We start from the raw sequence: 18486 nt of genomic DNA on the forward strand, positions 1-18486 counted from the left end.
ACTCTCAAACTCCTTCTATGAGGCCAGCATTAGCTAAATTTCAAAATTAATGAAATACTCTACTAAAAAGGAGAATTACAGACCAAGACCCCCGATGAACATTGATGCAAACATTGTGAAAAAGTTATGAGCAAACTGAATCCAACAATACATTAAAAGAATTATTCACATGATCAAGTGAAATTAATCTCTGAGCTGCAGATTTGGTTCAATATTTATAAATCAATCAACATGACACACCACATTAATAATAAGAAAGGATAAGAACCACATGATCTTCTCAATAGATGCAGAGAAAGCTTTTGACAAAGTACAGCATCTATTCTTTATAAAAACATTCAACAAAATAGGTATAGAGGAAACATATCTCAACACCATAGAGACCATCTAAACAAAGACCCACAGCTAATCCTCAGTAGGGAGGATTGCCTGGATGGCTCAGTTGGTTAAGCATCTGCTGTCAGCCCATGTCATAATCCCAAAGTTGTGGGATCGAACCCCGCATCAGGCTCCCTGCTCATTGGGGAGTCTGCTTCTACATCTCCCCTGCCCCTCTCCCTGCTTATGCTCAAGCTCTATCTCTTAGACTGTCTCCCTCTTCCAAATAAATAAATAACATCCAAAAAAATAAAAATCATCCTCAATGGGGAAAAACAGAGAGCTTTTCCTCAATAGTCAGGAACAAGTCAGGGATGTCCAATCTCACTGCTGTTATTTAGCATAGTATGGGAAGTCCTAGTCTCAACAATCAGACAACAAAATCAAGAAGTCAAAGGCATCCAGACCATCAAGGAAGAAGTCAAACTTCCACTATCCACACATAATAGGATGCTCTATGTAGAAAACCTGAAAGATTCCAGCAAAAAATTACTAGAACTGATACACAAATTCAGCAAAGTCACAGGATACAAAATCAATGTACAGAAATCTGTGACACTTCCATACACCAATAATGAAACAATAGAGAGAGAAATCAAAGAATCAATCTCAGTTACAAATGCACCAAAACCCATAAGATATCCAGGAATGAACCTAACAAAAGAGGTAAAAGGTCTGTCTTCTGAAAACTCTATAATGAAATTGAGGATGACAAAAAAATGGAAAAACATCCCATGCTCACAGATTGAAAGAACAAATATTGTTAAAATGGTCTATAGTACCTAAAGCAATCTATACATTTATTAAAACCCCTGCCAAAATACCACCAGAATTTTTCACAGAGCTACAACAAACAATCCTAAAATTTTTATAGAACCACAGAGGACCCCAAATAGCTAAGGCAACCTTAAAAAGAAAACCAAATCTGGGGGCATCACAATTCTGGACTTTAAGCTATATTACAAAGGTCTGGTACTAGTGCAAAAATAGACACAAAGATCAATGGAACACAATAGAAAGCCCAGAAATGGACCTGCAACTATATGTCAAATAATCTTTGATGAAGCAGGAAAGACTATCCAATAGAAAAAGGACAGTCTCTTCAACAAATGACGTTGGGAAAACTGGACACAATGTGCAGACGAATGAAACTGGACCACTTTCTTCCACCATCCACAAATATAAATTAAAAATGGATGAAAGACCTAAATGTAAAATAGGAAATCATCAAAACCCTAGAGGAGAACACAGGCAGAAACTCTTTGAAACTGGCCATAGCACCTTCTACTAGATGTGTATCCTGAGGCAAGGGAAACAAAAGTGAATATAAACTATGGATCTTTATCAAGATAAAAAGCTTATGCACAATGAAGGAAACAATCAAAACTAAAAAGCAACCTTGAGAATGGGAGAAGATATTAGTAAATGACGTATCTGCTAAAGGGTTAGTCATTCCAGTTAAGAAATGGGCAGAAAACATGAATGACATTTTTCCAAAGATGACATACAGATAGTTAACAGATACAGGAAAAAATGGTCAACATCACTCATCATCAAGAAATATAAACCAAAACCACAATAAGATTCCATCTCACACATGTCAGATGGCTAAAATTAAGAACACAAGAAACAACATATGTTGGTGAAGATGTGGAAGAAAGGGAAAATGTTTACACTGTTGATGGGAATACAAACTGGTAGAGCCACTCTAGAAAACAACCAGGAGGTTTCCAAAAAAGTTTAAAAGAAACCCAAAAAACTACCCTTCTGCATGGCAATTACACTTAGGTACCTGAAGGATACAAAAATACTGATTTGAAGGGGCTCATGCACCCTGATGTTTATAGGAGCATTATGAATAATAGCCAAATTATGGAAATATCCCAACCGTCCATTACCTGATGAATGGATAAAGAAGAGGACACACACACACACACACACACACACACACACACACAGAGGAATATTACTCAGCAATCAAAAAGATGTGCAATGAAGTAGATGTTGTTAGCATACTATGTGAAGTTAAATAAGCTAGTCAGAGAAAGGTAAATACCATAGGATTTCACTCATATGTAGAATTTAGGAAACAAAACAGAGGAACATAGGGGAAAGGGAAAAAAGAGACAGAGGAGGAAGCAAACCACTAAAGACTCTTAACTATAGAGAACAAACTGAGGACTGATGGAGGGAGGTGGGTAGGGAGATGGGGTAAATAGATGATGGATATTAAGGAGAGCACTTGTGATATATACTGGGTGTTATATGCACATGATGAATCACTAAATTCTACAGTTGAAACCAATTTTACCATATATGTTAACTAAAATTTAAATATAAACTTGAAATAAAAAAAGTCCAACCATTGATTGAAGGAAAATATTTGTAAAGCATATATTGGATATATGGATATATTGGATAAACACATTTTGTCTAAAATGTGTAATAAACAACAAAAAAATGAAAAATGACAAAATATTTAATATTTAAACAGAAACTGTTTTTTAAGATTTTATTTATTTATTTGACAGAGAGAGAGATCACACGTAGGCAGAGAAGCAAGCAGAGGGGAGGGGGAAGAAGGCCCCCCTGCCAAGCAGAGAGCCTGATGTGGAACTCAATCTCAGGACCTCAGGATCACTACCTGAGCTGAAAGCAGAGGCTTAACCCACTGAGCCATGCAGGCGCCCCTTAAGCAGAAACTTTATCAAAGAAATCTCTCATTTAGTGATGAGTTTAATCAATGAAGCACGACACTAACCAATGAAGCAGAAGATTTCAGATGGTTTTAATGACTTTTCTAGCACTAATATCTAAAATTTAAACATAATTTTACTTATGTTTCTACTGGACTTCAAAAGAAAGAGGAAACAAATGGACTCTTCAAATAGATAACTTGTTTGAAAAATAGAAAAGCTGTATCATTAGTTAATTAGAGCTTACTAAATTTTTAATTTATATATAACATCTGTAACTAGTAAGCATTTTGAGAGATCATGGTAGTTGATGGAAATAAAACAAAACAAAATTTGATTTTTTTTGGACAATACAATATTTATATTAGTTGATATAAATTAATTAGACTTCTTTAATTTTATTACCAACATAAGCACTTTCATGTTCCAGTGGCCAAACACAAAGCAAGATATTTGACAAACTCAGCAAGTAAGGAATATTTGTAGTTCAAAGCTGGATATTTGATCAAAAGCCTTTTAAACTGTATCTGACTTTAAAAATAGCCATTATTCCCTTTTCCATCAATTTTGCTTTAATAAATTTTGGTCATTAAGGAACCTAAAATTCTGAATGGCTTTCAATGTTTTATTTAGCATGGACTTTAAGCTTTGGGGAGAATTTTTTTCAAAATATAATCATGTTGATGCTATTTGTCATGGACCAAAGATAGAGAGTTTAGTATTTTAGAGCCAGTTCTTTTCATCAGTCATTTGTGAAATAGCAATGGCATTTTCACTACAGGCTTCCTATTATTGATTATTCTTAAAGTTATTACTACAAAAGTTAATGTAATAGCGTGACCCTATTTCACCAATCAAAAGTTGAACCATAAATGTTAACACTTCTATCAACTCACCAAAGAATTCTTTGGCGTACCCAAACTGTATATCCCAGTTCAATACACTGCTTCTAAATTTTTTTCAAATGTATTTTGGGATTTGAAAAATATTGGAATATGAATTGTATTTAATTTTCTTTTTTAAGGAAGTCTCTCTATATGATGCATTAATAAGAAAGGAATCACAGTGCTATTTTATTTTGGTTGGTATAACATATTAAAAATTAATCCCACAAAGTTAAATTTTGGACTTCCAAGACCTGGTCTCCAAAAATATTTGAATTAGTAGAATGATAAATTAATTATATTGTTCTTTCTCTCTACCATAGTCCACTTACACATGTGATGGAAAATCTGTAGAGCCAACTCTCAGGTATTTTCATTTTTATTAATGATAGTATTGTGTTGTCCACTTACAATACAAGAATTGTGAAACACAATCCTTGAACACATATATGTAAGTTCAAGGTATTATCCAGACATTTGGGTATCAAAAAGCATGAAAAATGAAAAAGACCAGTATAAGTTGCCATTTTATCTTTTAAAATTTTCTTTCTTTTTTTTTTTTTTTAAAGATTTTATTATTTATTTGACAGACAGAGATCCACAAGTAGGCAGAGAGGCAGGCAGAGAGAGAGAGAGGAGGAAGCAGGCTCCCTGCTGAGCAGAGAGCCCGATGCGGGACTCGATCCCAGGACCCTGAGATCATGACCTGAGCCGAAGGCAGCGGCTTAACCCACTGAGCCACCCAGGCAAAAATTTTCTAAAGGACACGAGAACTTACAAACAGCGTATTACTATTTATTTTATTATTATTGTGTGATTGAAAACAACAGGGAAATCTGGTCAAAGGGTACAAACTTCCCGTTATAAGACAAATAAGTTCCAGTGATCTAATTAGCAATACTATTACGTACTTGAAGGTTGTTAAGAAAGGATGTCTTAAATATTTTCATCACAAAATATAAGGTGTTGAATTTGTTAACTGTCCTTATTGTGGTAACCATTTAATTCATCAATCTGCACACCTTGAACTTACACAATTTTATATGTCAATTACATTTCAGTAAAGCTGCAAAAAGAGAGAGAGAGAGAGAGGGAATTTAAACCAAAAAGGTAGGAAGAATATAATAAATATAATATTAGCAAAAATAATTTAAGTTTTGTTTAAAATTCACTTCATTTAGGGTGCCTAGGTGGCTCCGTGGATTAAGCCTCTGCCTTTAGCTCAGGTCATGATCTCATGTTTCTGTGATTGAGCCCTGCCTCCCGCTCTCTGCTCGATGGGGACCTACTTCCCCCTCTCTCTCTGCCTACCTCTCTGCCTACTTATGATCTCTCTCTGTCAAATAAATAAATAAAATCTTTTCCTTATCCTTATCCTTCTTCTTTCTCTACTTTTTAAGTCAAATCAACAAAACAAAGAAACAAATTAAGAAATGCATTACCGTTGATTAGCAATAGGGTTAGACCAGCAAATGAACCATCAATAGCTATAAATGTATCTTCTGATGTTGGTTTGCAGAATATAGTCAAAGCCTGATTCAGGTAATATTTCTCACCATTGTCTGCCTTTTAGAGTCCAACTTACACAGGTGTCCATTGTGAAATTATATTATGTGACCCTATTGATTTAAAAGTTTGTTTTCATTGAATGGCTTTGGGTTCACAGAAGTGCTCATCTTCTCTATATTAGACCATCTTGACCTATAATTTAACTTTGTGTTATTTAGCATAGCTAGAGAAAAAATATATATATAAAACATGGAAACTCACTTCTCAAACAAACAATTAAAATATACATTGTGTATTGTATTATAGCATCTTTGACCCCATTTCTAATTCTGACTTCTGTATTTTGTTTATGGTTAGTAATAATAATTCCTCCATAATTTGCATTTATTAGAATATCCATGTATAAGAAATGCTTCTGTGACTTTTCTACTTTAGAGCTGGAAGGAACTTTATAAACATTAAATAATTAATTCTCACAACACTCAAGGCAAAATTTAATATTCTCACTTCATAACCAGGGAAATGAGAACAGAATGGAAATTTATCGGCTAAATGCGTTAGATAAAATGCATGTCAGGTCTAGGATGAGAATTTGTAGTGCAAATCAAGATTTGCAGATACTAAAAGTAACTAGTCTTTAGAAGGATTATACATTATTATTTGCAACTAATATACTCAGAGTTCTTGAGAGGAAGATGTCTTGTACTTTGTCATAAGTTGAGCAAAATTATTGAAGAAACTGGAACATTGGTAAATTGCATTAGTAAATGATACAAACTATAATTTTTGTTTACTACATTCTATTCTTTCCATGTATTTTTGGCATAAATATGTGATTTTTGAGCTGGAGTTTCACATTTCAGTGAGTTTCACATTCCATAATTCATATTTTACTTTTTGCATTCACAGTTTTAATATGAGTTACTTGAGTAAAGCTCATATAAGTGATAGAACAAAAAATATGCTATGATATACCAATTTTTGTGGTTGAAAGGGACAAATTTTCTTACAAAAATGATTTTCTTTCTACTTAATATAGCTATGGTTATAGGAAGAAAAACATTTTTTTTATTTTATTTATTTATCAGAGAGAGAGAGGGGGAGAGAGCAAGCACAGGCAGACAGAATGGGAGGCAGAGGCAGAGGGAGAAGCAGGCTCCCGGCTGAGCTAGGAGCCCGATGTAGGACTCGATCCCAAGACGCTGGGATCATGACCTGAGCCGAAGGCAGCTGCTTAACCAACTGAGCCACCCAGGCGTCCCAAGAAAAAACATTTTTAATAATATAAAACTCATTTCAAAAACAGCTTACTTAATGCTGACTTAAGCAGATGAAATATATGCTTTAAATGAGAAACCAATATAGAAACCAGAAGTATAAAAAGCTTTTTTAGCTTTTCCCATACCTCATATAGCTTATGGGAGATAGAGAGTCCATTACAGAGAACAAAAAAAGGGGTAATAAAAAGGAGCTGGATTTCAAATTTCAGGTGGCCTCAACATGCCAAAGTTTTCTCATACAAAATCATACTTTTTGATGCCCCTATTCCATAAGTGAGGAGGCATGGGATGAAGAAATCTTGGATGTAAAAGAATATAAAATATTCTTGTACACCTGAAACTAATATAGCATTGTATGCTAACTAGAATTAAAATAAAAACTTCAAACAAAAATAAAGAAAGATAATACAGAATGTAAGTAGATATTTTGGATTCCAAATTTTGGAAAAAAACTCATCTATTTTTCTTCCATTTCTAAATCTCCTATTTTTCTGAGACAAAAACGTTTGCTTTCCACTAGTGATTCAGAATATTTAGATTATGATTGTGTATTAATCTAATGTATCTGCAAAGATTTAAAGGCATTTGCTGGCATTGTCTGAACTTTTAAAGGTAAACAAGGACTTCTTCTTCTTAGTTACAGAAAACATGTTGAAACCAGTGAGAGCTGGGTCCCCTGGCTGGCTCAGTCAGTTGGGTGACTGCCTTTGGCTCAGGCCCTGATCCTGGGATCTAAGGAGGCTCAGTGTCAGGCTTCCTGCTCAGTGAGGAGCCTGCTTCTCCCTCTCTCTCTACCCCCCCCCCGGTTGTTTTCCCTCTCTCTCTCTCACATGCTTTCTCTCCCTCTCTCAAATAAATAAATAAATAGATCTTCAAAAAAAAAGAAGAAAAAAACAAAAAACAAACTAGTGAGAGGCTTATTTGTTTTATTGCTTTTGCCTCAGATTAAGATTGATGCCATTTCAGTTTAAAGAGTATTTGACCAGGACTATAACTTACATATGCAAATAAATGGATCCTTTTAAGCATAATTAATTAATTAATTAAACAAACAAATAGTAAATATGAATAAAGAGCATTTGAGATTTTTTTCTAGTTAAATATTCTTGCGCCATTGTTTTTTTTTTTTTTTTCCCCGAAATCTCTAGGCTTTTACCAGTTTGTTACATGAAGATGAATCTTAAAAGAGTAGAGAAATAAAATTTCAATTTGAAAGAGACAAAGTTCGAAAAGAAATATTTGCCCAAAGGAAGTTAGTAATGACTTGCAAAGAAAAGTGCTCGTCTATCCTGACCTTTGGTTGGACCTCTAGATGACCTTGCAGGCACCTTCAAGTTCAGGTATGTGAAGTACCATATAATATTAACTTTATAACTCTTACATCATTATCATTTTTTTAAAGATTTTAGTTAGTTATTTGACAGAGAGAGAAATCACAAGTAGGCAGAGAGAGAGGAAAGCAAGCTCCCCACTGAGCAGAGAGCCCAATGCAGGCCTCCATCCCAGGACCCCAAGATCATGACCTGATACAAAGGCAGAGACCCAACCCACTGAGCCACCCAGGAGGCCCATGATCATTTTTAAGAAGTAAAAGTTGTTTTAAATTTACTGATAGTGGTGTCTGGGTGGCTCAGTGGGCTAAAGCCTCTGCTTTTGGCTCAGGTCATGATCCCAGGGTCCTGGGATCGAGCCCCACATTGGGTTCTCTGCTCAGGAGGGAGCCTGCTTTCCCCCTCTCTCTCTATGCCTGCCTCTTTGCCTGCTTGTCATCTCTGTCTGTCAAATAATTAAATAAAATCTTTAAAAATAAACAAATAAATAAATAAATTTACTGATATTTAATTAAAAGCTGCTATTCTGAATCTTTATTCCAACTAGAAATGTGAGGACATTGTGAACATAGATCATTTTATAATCATATGGTAGGAAGCCTGTTTTCTATTTCTACTTTTTGGAATGTTCAATATATGTATGTCTACAATATATATTATTTTAGATTAAAAAGTGGCCAAGTGTGGGCTCTTTTGACTCTAAAAAGAGTTAAACTCTCTGTTGGAAATGCATTTACACTGAAATGACTACATAGCAAAGGATTCCATTCTGAAATGTTTTCCAAGGACATATCAATAATTTAATTTATTATTTTCACAATCATTTGTGATTTCCAAATTTAGAAGTATATTAATCAATCATAGTGGACAACATTAAGTACTTCTCCTAAGTAAATATAATTTTCCACTTTGTGTAAAGCAACCCTGAATTTTTATCTAATACATTTAATCTCATTTCATACTCAAATACTGTTTTCTAAATCTACCTTTAAAAAATTAAAGTGATCTATATTTAATGAAGCAAATTAAAGATTCACATAGTATGAGAAATTTTAGAGATCACACAATTTTCCATGGTGGGGGAGATAAAGAAATTAACTAATCAGCAATTTAAATATTTTTCCTCTCTAGTCTACATACCTCCTGATAATTAACAGGATTTCTCTTACAGGATATATAGTAATAATGTTCACTAACACATAATCTCCCATTTTAAAACTGTAATTATAGTTTATTAGGTAAAATAATTAGTACAAGCATTTGTTTCCTCCTTGAAATAGATGATCTATTTTAAACTGTCCTAGATAAATTATATTTCATATTCCAATCCTAATGCATTGGCAAAATTTTCTGGAACCATTATTTTGAGATACCCAAAACCTACCTTGACTTAATATGACAGAATAACATGATAGAAGTGATATCTTTCCAAAGTAAAAGAAGGAAATTTATGACATAAGAATCATAGGTATACTATCTCAATCTTAAGACTCAATCTAACTAGTATATAAATATCGTTAATGATTTAAAAATGAAGCTAAAATACTCCTCTAGACAGCAACTTATTCTTTGTATATTATTTGCTATACTGCTTATGTATTGAATCTTGCCAAATGAAACATTGATGTTTAATAAATAATTCAAATCAAACATTGATGTTCTCTGTAAAATTGCATATCCAATAGTTTAGCTTTAAATTCCGGTTTCCTGTCAACATTTAATTGTTCAATCATCTTGCTTATGCCTCTAAAAATAACTAGTTTATAAGCTGAGGCTGGCAGGGATCAAGCTGAGAATGGAGAGGGCCTTTTTATAATTATTTCTCAAAAAATAAAAGTATAGGATTCTGAGACATATTGATTTCATATTTATGTATAGATAATGTTAAGTGAGAATAAGTATACCATGTTTTTCTTTTTCAATTTAATTTAGTTGGATTCACTCTACATGATTAATCATAGGGAAAAGTATCTATTTTGGGGTTGATATATATGAAAAGTTAAAAAAAAGAAAAACATCTTCCTAAGACTTACATTAAGTAGATTCCATTAGTGACCTGTCATGAGCTCATGCCCATTAAACCTTTGTAAAATATTTCCAATGTTCTAGGATCTGACAAGGCCCTTATAAGTTAATTTAGTATGCAATATTTTTGCAAATACATACAACTTTTATCATTTTCAGGAATTAAAAGTCATTTATAAAGGTGGTTTACATAAAACAACTTTAATTAAGTAATTTGTTCATTCCCCCATAACAGTCTTCACACATGATTGAAGACACAGGCTGAATAAGCATATCATTTTTAATAATTTCAACATATTCTGATAAATGCAAAAAGACACAGTTGTAGTTAGGAAAGAAATTTAAGAAAAGTCTCTGCCATGTGTTATGATATTAAAATGAAGTACATACATGATAAGTGATGCAAAATAGCCACACTTTATACTTAAAAACAAGGGTTAATAAAAAAGCAAAATACTAAAAGTAGGTAAGCCTAGATTACTTTGGCTTTCTCATAAAAGGCACCTGATTTCATAAAGATAATAATTACCCATTGCACAGGCAAGTTAAATGCATATTGGAGAAAAACTGTCAAAGATGACTTTTTTTTAAATTCAATATCATCGTTGAATATTAAACACTTGCTATTCAAGACTCTAACAGAATATTAGTTCTATAGTATCCAGACAATCTAAATAGCAATGAATTAAGATAGGCTCGTGTTATGGCTGAAATGGGTTAATAAACAATTATACAATTAAGCAAATAATTTGCATATAATGCAAAAGCTCTTTCTAGTCTCATGACATTTGTTCTTAGAACCAGCAGGCTTTTACCTAATAATATTTTAGGAAGACTGAGAAGACTACTCTCTTTTATCTATTTCTCCCCAGAGCTTATTATTTATTATTATTATTATTATTCTACAGTTTTTAAAATCTTATTCTAATAATTTACTCAATATTTAAAATAATAGTTATATATAAATCCCCAGAAAAGTACACTAAGCATGAATGAGTTTGTCAGTTTGATGGAAGAGTGGAAAAGAAACCCAAGGGCTCTGGGTCAGTGCAAACAAAGTTAATCTACTTGATATATCTTGCTAAGGCAAAACTGGTTACTTGTAGCCTACACTTCCAAATGGTTAAATTTTCACTGCAGTTAGCAACTTTTTTTCCCAGAAAATTGACGACTATATTCTATTTCTCTGAAATTTATGACTTTCAGTAATGAAAATGCTTTTTAATATAATAATATTTATAGTCTTGCTCTAAAGCACATTGTTCAAAATTTCCCCCAGATGATGGAAGATCTTAGATGACTAAAATAACTTCAACAAAAGTAATAGTTTATGGAGGTGATTTTTATAAATATTAATAAAGACCATTCACTAAGGCCCTCCACATATCGGACACTGGACAAAGCTTTTTGCATATATTATAGCTTTTAATTCCCCCATTGTTCTAGGCTGTGAAGAACTATATCCACCTTTTTCCATATTTGGAGTCTGAGTCAGAAAGACTATTGGCCAAAGTCAGACAATTAGTAAATTAAAAAGCAGAGTTTTGTAGCTAGATTTACTTAGTTGACGATCAATATTTTAAAGGATCTCTTAAGCCTAAACTTTTTTGTGTGTGTTTCACCAGGCCCAAACTTGTGCTTTTGCATGACTAAATGCCTTATTTTATTTCTGAAAAACTAGATTAGAAAATTAAGTATTACAGTCTCATCAAAGTGTATCGAGCTTCTATACTTTATGAAATGCTCTTTTCTTTTCTCAACTTAATATTACTTTCAATATTTAATTAATATTAATGTAAAATATTTACTTAATTTTAGATTAAAATTTAAACAAGGAAGTATATATTAAAGTAAGGATCAATATTCTAAGGATATGCATATCTATACTTACATAATTTACTAATTTAATGTTGTTATATAAATACCATGTTTATATGAAGATAACTCTATATACCATGTACCATAATCTGAACCTCATTTTGATATGAAAACATGCTGTCATGGATGCAAGGGGAACTAAGAATGCCATCTCACAGCATAACTGAAAATGTAAATGTCAGATTCTATGTGTGTACATTAAATCAAATGGGATACTGAAGTCACGAAAAATTTTCCAAGCCAGAGTAGACTTCTATCAATTCATTTACCTTATACATGAGCCTGATACAGGATGAATGAAGAAAAAAGTAGCTCCTATTCTGATCATGTAATAAACTGATATAATTATCTGTAACCAAATGCTAAAGGGCTAACACAAATTCAATTTTATTTTTATTTTTTAAATATTTTATTTATCTATTTTAGAGACAGAGAGAGAGATAAAGAGAGAGATTGCATGACTAGGAAGAGGAGCAGAGGATAGGCAGATTCTAGCTGAGCACAGAGCCCCACACAGAGCTCAATCTCAGGACCCTGAGGTCATAACCCAAGTTGAAACCTAGATTCGGGCACTCAACCAAATGCACCATCCAGATACCCCAACAAAAAATCATTTTTAGAATAAGATGAATAGTTATATAAGTTTCCATTGAGCATAGCATTATATATTCCTAAGGCTTTTAAAACCTGATTATCTCTAAACTATTTTTTTAATGTGTTTTGGCTATAATGGCCATAAGTTATCTCTATATTTTCTTTAAAATTAGAACACATGTGTTCTTCATACTTAAAATTCCTTTCCTCTATTTTGTCAGTTAAGCTTTACCTTTCCATCAAGATATACTATAAGTCTATTGTTTTAAGACTATAGCAATGATCACTTGAATTCTTGCATAATTTAATAAATATTTTTTTAAGTGTATGTATTAGCTTCAAGATTATTTCTGGAACACCTAAAATATGTGAGACATTATTTGAAGCACAGGAGATACCAAGATGAAAGTGACAGAGTCTTAAACTCATGGATATAGAAGAGACAATAATCAAGAAAGTAAGTAAATCTTTAAAGTCCATGCTATATGTATTGAGAACATAAAAGTACAGAGAAAAATCATTCTTAGGAGGTGGAAAGTTAAAATGACAAACCTCCTTAATATAAGATTACAAGGAAGGGTTCTTTTAAGGAAGTGATTTTTTACCTGAGATGTGAAGGATGAGCATCAGCAAATGAAGAACCAGCACTTTTTCCTGTGATAATATAATTTGCATATGAAACTATCATGATTGTGTATGAATATTTAAATTTCTTGTAGGATTTTTTTATGCTAGAGAGGGTGATATGATCTTTCATCACAGTGATTAGTAGATTGCAAATACAACTTTAAACTCCCTACAGTAGAAAATACATTTCACATGTATGGGAAAGAACACCATTTTTTTCCATTATTTATTTTTTACAGTGTCTTTATGTAATACAAAACTTCTCCTTATAGCCAGGTGGGTTTAAGCTTACTTAATTCAATTTCAAAGTGGGAATGGATTTTATACAAATGCTTAGGCTCACTATCAAATATAATCATGCAAAAGCAGGATAGTGGACAATATGAGAAAGCCAAGGTTCTAATCCATTTTTAATGTTCTAGAAATTCAAATAAACAAGGTAAATAGGAGTATATTAAAAGTATGTTAGACCTAGTCCTACAGTCAGACATATTATAATAAGCAATTAATATAGCTTGACATCCAAAATTCCAATAGAATTACTAGATCACATTACGTTGATTTTAAAAACATTTTGTTTCAATCAATGTATCTGATTTTATTTTCTTCTGTACTGATTTGTAGGATTGTGCATTAGATTAGTTTTCAAGAGAAAAATAGTAACATGTAAGATTAGGTTACAACAACAATTTTCTACATTTTATATGCTTTTTGTCCCCTTGTTTATTTCTTGGATAGTGTTGTCTTAATCTTAAATAAAAGCTTAGTTATTCTTGCATCCTTGACACATTCTCATTAAACAAAACCCTAATTTTACCTTAATTATAATCTTCGGATTTATTTTAGTCCTTTATTGTTACTTTCATTTCCTTTCATGTCCATATGTATTTATAATCTTTTTCTATTTATGTACATTTTGTCAGGTATTTTAAATCACATTTGGAATGTGGCAAAAAAAAGGAAGGAAAAAGGATAAAAAAGAAGTGCGAGAAGAAGAAAATAAGGAATATAGTTACTTATTTCACAACAAACTGAGAATAAATTTCATACAAATGTTTGGGCTGTCTGTCAAATACAACCATGCAGAGGCAAGAAACTAGACGATGTGTACAAAAGTTATGTGATGGGAGAAATAGAAATAGCGGATAGAAACACTCCTACAACAATCCAGTTAACAGAGGTTTCAGATAAGTTTTTTTTTTTTTTTAAGATTTTATTTATTTATTTGAGACAGTAAGTGGGTGTGTAGGAGAGAGTACAAACAGTGGGGAGGGGCAGGAGCAGTGGGGGTAGAGGCCAACTCCCCACTGAGTGGGGAGCCAGCCCATCAGCAGCCAATCCCAGGACCCATGAGATCATGACCTGAACCAAAGGCAGACACTTACGTGACTGAGCCACCCCGGCGCTTCCTCAGATAAGTTCTTTAAAACTGACATATATCAGGGTAAATTTATCCTATGTAGAATTAGGTAACAATAAAAAGTGCAAATGACTGCTATATGTAAAACATGAATAACCTTCAGACATGATATTGAGTAAAAAACTTAAAGAGTTAAAGACCCTAAAGTCCACATGTGGTATGAGTTCATTATATGAAGTTCAAAACCATGAAAAATAAAACTGTTTTGTTAGATATCAAAAGACTTTTTCCTGAGAAGGGCCATGGATGAGCTTGCTGAGATATTAAAAGAACTTATATGTTTAGATCTATGTGATGATACAAGTTTTTATGCATAATTTTTAATATTATCAACCTGTATACTTAAATTTGTACATTTTACTGTACTAACCATTACTTTGATGATACAATAAAGTACAAAATATGCTATAAACAATTATATTCCAAGTAATATTAAATGTATATGATATACATAATTTGAAATAGTCAACATAATGGAACAATAAAACTTGCCAAATATGACACAAGAAGAAATATAAAAGACATAGAACACATGAAAATTCTAAAGCATTGAAGATTTATAGCAAGGACTAAAGGATTTCTCAAACATAAAACTGACACAGATGGATTTACTGGTCAGTACACACAAATTCAATTAATACCTCTGAACATATAAAATTTTTTCCCAGCATAGGGGGAAGTCAGAAGATGGCAGAGAAGTAGCAGGCTGAGACTACTTCAGCTACCAGGAGATCAGCTAGATAGCTTATCTGAAAATTACAAACACCTGCAAATCCATCGGCAGATCGAAGAGAAGAAGAACAGCAATTCTGGAAACAGAAAAACAACCACTTTCTGAAAGGTAGGACTGGCGGAGACGTGAATCCAAGGCGACAGGGAAGATAGACCCCGGGGGGAGGGGCCGGCTCCCGGCAAGCGGCGGAGCAACTGCGCACAAAATCAGGACTTTTAAAAGTCTGTTCAGCTGAGGGACATCACTCCAGAGGCTAAACCGGGGCGAAGCCCATGCGGGGTCAGCGTGGGTTCAGCGTGGCCTCAGGTCCCGCAGGGTCACAGAAGGATCGGGGGTGTCTGAGTGTCGCAGAGCTTGCGGGTATTGGAACGGGAAAGCCGGCTACAGAGACAGAGCCGACAGTAAGCTCGCAGCCCAGGGTTACCTTGAACCGGGCGCAGGCTCGGTGAGCTCGGAGCGCGGCCGGAGGTCAGGCAGACGGGAGTAACTGGGCGCTGTTCTCTGGGAGGCCGCCATTTGTATTCCCGTCCTCCGGAACTCTACGGAAAGCGCTCAGGGAACAAAAGCTCCTGAAAGCAAACCCGAGCGGATTACTCACTCCGGCCCTTGGTAAGGGCGGTGCAATTCCGCCTGGGGCAAAGACACTTGAGAATCACTACACCAGGCCCCTCCCCCAGAAGATCAACAAGAAATCCAGCCGAGACCAAGTTCACCTACCAAGGAGTCCGGTTTCAATACCAAGGAGAGCAGCAGAATTCCAGAGGAGGAGAAAGCAAAGCACGGAACTCATGGCTTTCTCCCTGTGATTTTTTTTAGTCTTGCAGTTAATTTAATTTTTTTCTTTTTCATTTTTTGTTTTTTTTCTCGACTTCTGGTAAAATTTTTTCCCAGCATTTATCCTAAAATTATTTAAAATTTAGCATATTGTATTATTAGAACAGGGCAAGAAATGAGAATTACATAGCAGTTACTTTCATGAGGATGGAATAAAAAAATAATGAATTTATTGTTAATCAAGGAAGTAATGCCAAGAAAATTATGATATGCATATCATGTGTATATTACAATAATCAAGTTAAATTTATATTGTATACTTTAACACTCTCTTAACTTTGGAAAAATCAATGTATGCACTCTATCAAATTAAAAATTAAAAGAGAAATTCATGTGGTAATCTCAATATATGCCAAATAAGCATTTGTTGAAATTCAACATTCATCTTGATAAGATCAGTTATCTAGCCAGTAAGAGAAGGGGACTTTTTTTTTTTTTACACTAATAAAGATGTATTAGTAAGAGTAAGCTAACTGCCTTAGTAAATGACCTCCTACTTTAAGTAATTATAAAATACATTTTTTTTCCTGCAAACAATGATTCAATATATAGGCTCCTTGTTAAAGAACTCTTCTAGGAGCCTTTTCTCAAAGTAGTGATTCAAAAACCAAGTGTCTTGTGAATTTTCTGAAATATACTCTATGGCCTTTATTTTCAGCTGCCAGAGATAGAAAACAAAAATTGATTATGCAGTTCTTAAGTGCTAAGCCACAGAATAGAGCACACCATTTATTCCTGTGACCATCAGAACCAAAATAAGTCACTGTTAATTTCAAGTGTTATGTAAGTGTACAAGAGTCTTATTCCCAGTTAGAAGAGAAAATATAATTTTGTGAATGCATAGCAATTTTAGCTACAAACTTGATCTGCAATGTAACTAGAGAAAATACTATACTTTAAAATACTAAATCTTTAGTATTTAGTATTTATAAAATACTAAAATCTTTAAACTTTCTTTTTGAAGTAAGAACAAAATATGGACATCTGCCATCAACATTTCTTTCAACATTGGATTAGAGGTCTCAACTAAAATTCACTCAAAAATTACTAATTAAGGGGTGCCTGGGGGGCTCAGTTGGTTAAGTATCTGACCAGCTGACTCTTGATTTTGGCTCAGATCCTGATCTCAGAGTGCTGAGATCCAGTCCCCCCCAGAGTAGGACTCTGCTCAGTATGGAGTCTGCTTCTCTCCAACTCCTTCTCTCTTTTTCCTTCTTCCCCTCCCCCTGTCCCGTATACTCTCTTTAACTAAAATCAATAAATAAATCTTCAAAAAAATTAATTAAAAGTAACAAAATTAAATGTTAACTAAAATTAACTTAGTTTTATTAGCTCAAATACATACAACATGTATTTATATTAAATCTAATTGAAATTTATTGTCTATCACCATCTCTTTTTTATTATGCAGTGTTATCCAAAAATACTAAAAGGGAAAAATAGCACATAGAAATTTCAATATATTCTAGTTAAGAAATTTGATTTGTTCTCGTTTGTTTAAGAACAGAAATTAGAATTGGAAAGTAGGTTTGTTTTGATTATACTTGACTGAAAATGTGTGTGAAGAGGGGTGTCTGATGGGAGGGGCAGTGAATCTAGAGGTTATCCAAGTAATTTTATCAATTTTGGGAGAAAGAGAGTCATAGCAATAGATCTAAACTAATTAAAAAAAACATAAAATATGAATATTTCCCATATACTCTGTCTCCCCACACATAGTTGTCCTTATTGTTAACATATTACATCAATATAGTACAATTGTTACAATTGATAAACAATACTAATAAAGTATTATCAACTAAAATCCAAAATTTATAGGAGTTCACTTTTTAAATAGAACAATTCTATGAATTTTACCTTCCACCAGTACATTATCATAGAAAGAAGTTTCACAGACCTAGCAACCCCTTATGCTATATTGACCAATCATTTTCTTCCTCCTCTCAATCCCTGGCAACCACTGATCTGTTTATTGTCTTTATCATTTCACCTTTCCTAGAATGTCATAAAACTGAAATCATACAGATTGGCTTCTTTCTTTCAACAACAGTGTTTAGTTTCCACCATGTCTTTCCTGGATTAATAGCTCTTTTCTTATTGTTGCTGAATATTATTGCTATGTATGAATGTCCATAGATGGTTCATCCATTTACCCATTGTAGGATATCTTGGTTTGCTTACTTTTGGCAATTAGCAAAAAGTTGGGTTTTTTTAATAAAAATTCATAAACAAGTTTTTGTGAGAACAGAATTTTTTTTAAACTTGTCATGATTTTTTAAATTAATTACTTCTTTTTC

The 18486-nt window shown here is 33.3% G+C and overlaps 2 long non-coding RNA genes across 5 annotated transcripts in view; one reads left to right on the forward strand and one right to left on the reverse strand.

Moving 5' to 3' along the window:
- The window catches only part of LOC131811095 (uncharacterized), a 32298-nt gene extending 16871 nt beyond the window's left edge, over positions 1-15427 (forward strand). Inside the window, exons 2-5 of one of the 3 annotated variants that reach the window (XR_009345803.1) lie at positions 4282-4325; positions 7896-8087; positions 12900-13032; positions 15291-15427. This is a non-coding gene — a long non-coding RNA (uncharacterized LOC131811095). Of the gene's footprint in view, positions 1-4281; positions 4326-7895; positions 8088-12899; positions 13033-14125 lie in introns of all 3 variants that reach the window. The other 2 variants (XR_009345801.1, XR_009345802.1) reach the window with 2 other exon arrangements.
- The window catches only part of LOC131811094 (uncharacterized), a 37179-nt gene extending 20963 nt beyond the window's left edge, over positions 1-16216 (reverse strand). The window contains exon 1 of one of the 2 annotated variants that reach the window (XR_009345800.1): positions 15780-16216. This is a non-coding gene — a long non-coding RNA (uncharacterized LOC131811094). Of the gene's footprint in view, positions 1-15388 lie in introns of both variants that reach the window. The other variant, XR_009345799.1, reaches the window with a different exon arrangement.
- Positions 16217-18486: the final 2270 nt, after the last annotated feature.

The sequence above is a fragment of the Mustela lutreola genome, chromosome 11 (assembly GCF_030435805.1).
Source record: "Mustela lutreola isolate mMusLut2 chromosome 11, mMusLut2.pri, whole genome shotgun sequence".
Lineage (NCBI taxonomy): Eukaryota > Metazoa > Chordata > Mammalia > Carnivora > Mustelidae > Mustela > Mustela lutreola.